The sequence below is a fragment of the Schistocerca nitens genome, chromosome 1 (assembly GCF_023898315.1).
Source record: "Schistocerca nitens isolate TAMUIC-IGC-003100 chromosome 1, iqSchNite1.1, whole genome shotgun sequence".
Taxonomy (NCBI): Eukaryota; Metazoa; Arthropoda; class Insecta; order Orthoptera; family Acrididae; genus Schistocerca; species Schistocerca nitens.
The window spans coordinates 11,867,705-11,870,630 of NC_064614.1; positions in this window are offsets into that span (position 1 = coordinate 11,867,705).

A 2,926-nucleotide genomic window follows, 5' to 3' on the forward strand; every position below is an offset into this window, starting at 1 on the left:
TCCATTATTATACGGAAACTATATTTGTTTTAGGCTATGACTGGAAGGAAAACGTTAACAGGCCGCAGCGAAAGACAGAGAGCTAAACAGCCAAGAGAAATGTGTACATTCAATATGACAATGTATCTGTTTTATTAAATAATCATAATATTAGCAAGTGAACATAGGAAATTGAAGTACCGCTTCTTAAAATTAGTTATGCAAAGAGGCCAATGAAACTTACATAATTCGAAAGGTACTCTGCCATAGTTTTGCACAAAAAAAACGTGTGTGTGGAAAGGAAATTTTTGGAAATTTGTCGTAAGGGCTTATGGAACCAAACTGTTGAGGTCATCGGTCCCTAAGCTTACGCACTACTTAATCTAATTTAAACTGACTTACACTATGGACAACACACACATCCATGCCCGAGGGAGAACTCGAACCTCCGACGGGGGAAGCCGCACGGACCGAGAAAAGGCACCTCAGACAGCGTGGCTACCCCGCGCGGCTGTGTGTAGAAAGGCATAAGAGAGTGAAAAGGAAGTAGACGCAGGCACATGATAAAAGTTGATAAGTTTTCGTCTGTCTTCCACATTGCTACCAACTTTTGCCACACATACTGATCAGGTGCTCTCGTACAAACGACATGCGAAAGTAACAACGTTTCGTGAAATCGCATTCTGGCCACGATCAAGTTTCAATGTTGCAGATGGTTCATTTACAGTAACATCTTAACGGGCAGCTACAATGCCGCAACTGCTTCGTCGTAGACGTTGTCAGCAGTGGAAAACGAAATTTAGTAACGAAATCGTCGGGGCCGAAAAACTTTGTTTATTAGCGACGATTTTTCCTTTACTTTCGTCTAAGAGTGAACGGAACAAACTTTATATTGGTTTGGCGTCGTCAGCGCAAAATCTGAAATGTTCCTAATTTTCAGTTTATTCAGTTTGAATAGCAAAGACTTACCTTATTGTACGGAAACTATATTTGTTTTAGGCTGTGCCTCGAACAAGAATACTATCGGATCGCGCTGAAAGACGAAGAGCTACAGAGAGACAATCTTTACGTAGACAAAGTTAAAGGAATAATGTTTACATTGATCATGATACTCATATCGTTGCTTTGAGAGATACACTGAGACTGCACTGAACGTAATTCAAAACAATTTTGAGAGTTATAATTGCGGTTTACTGTCTATATTCTGTAATCCAAACCAGTACGCACCTGAGATTAGTTTATACGATATAACGGCATTCACATTGTGTTGTCATTAGTTAATCTGCCGCTGTTAACACAAAATTTATTTTTCAACACAAGATATCAAGGACTCACTTCAAATGATAGTATAACAAATGATAGTATAACAAATGATAGTATAACAAATGATAGTATAACAAATGATAGTATAACACTACTTTCCGCTACTGCTATACAACAACCTTAAAGTTGGAGGCAGTTCTACAATGAAATTATTTTTATTCAAGCAATTATGGTATAAAGCAACAGAGCAGTGTTACCCTCTGAGAGGAATTTCGTTATGTTGACCATGTTGTACCTAACGGGGTTGGCTTATCGGTAGTGAAAGTCAGAATTACGTAAATATTTAGACAGTAACAACCAATGTTTTACCTATCCACACTGTTCAAAGACTAAAGAAAACGGTCGCCAGCCTAATTAGGCAAGAGAATGATTGACATTCTTGTTCAAGAACTGAAAATAAGTATGAGTAACTTTAACGGACAAACACAACCTATACTTTTCCACACGCGAGTGCAATGAACTCTGACACATGCATATGTTTACGTTAAGTTTGGAGCTACCAGATCAGAACAAACTATTTGCATAATTATAACCTTATAACACTACACACTATTTCTTTCAGGGCTTATTCAAACTGAATGGCCTTTATAACATTACTATTAATGTTCACTGTAGAATCATAAATTGGACATAGGTTCAGTATTACTTTTCAAACATTTTCCTAGCTGGCATAAAATTGTAAATGTAGTTCACTGGAAAATTACGAACTGGTCACATATTAAGTCTCTCTCAGGTAAATACTTTTCTATTTGGAATGAAAGTTAAGTGGAATTCACTAACAGATTACTTCTCACTGTCTTTTGAATAAAAAAGTTACTGTTTTCATAGATAGTTGTCTTTCTATTAATCGTTTTGTAGCATGAGCACAATAGAGAAACTATGGATCCTGTTACAACATTAATATGCACTTTTAATACACAAGAGGAACCCAATATTGTACAGAATTGGACTTGAATAGCAAGAGTAATTAAAACTTTCTATAATTAGGTAACTTTGTGCATTTGAACTACTTTCAATGGAGGGGGGAGGGCCTTAATCTTGACCACTGTAGCAGAGCATACTAAACACACTTTCAATACACTAGAGAAACAAGTACTTAGCAAGCATGAACATATACCTCTCAACAGTTGCAGTCCTGAACTTTTAGTACAGTGAAATATAAATTTGAGATATTTGTGAGATCCTTTCAACAAACAATATTAAATTTAGCACACTCTATTGCCATATTAATTTTAATATGCTTTCAATAAAGGAGACTCGGTAATCACTTTAGTTCAAAAGGAGAGGAACCTGAGAGGGGTTATGACAAGGAAAAAAATCAAGGTAGGTACTTAAATTCAGTTATAAATTACCTTATATTTGAGCACACTAACACATCCAATGAGCTGATCCTTCACTGTACATTACCATAGTGTCCCATTACAGTGATTCGCAATGTGGTGGCGAGTACATGTTGGTAGGTGGATTTGCAGGTAGAATTGCTGGACTCTGTCATTCCTTAGTGGCGATGATAGACATCAATTCCAGAATAGTTCCAGCTCTTTATCCATCCATCCGAGGCATTGGAAAGCGGCACCTAAAGCCTCTCTCAGCACCGTCACAATACACAACTTTTACATGAGCA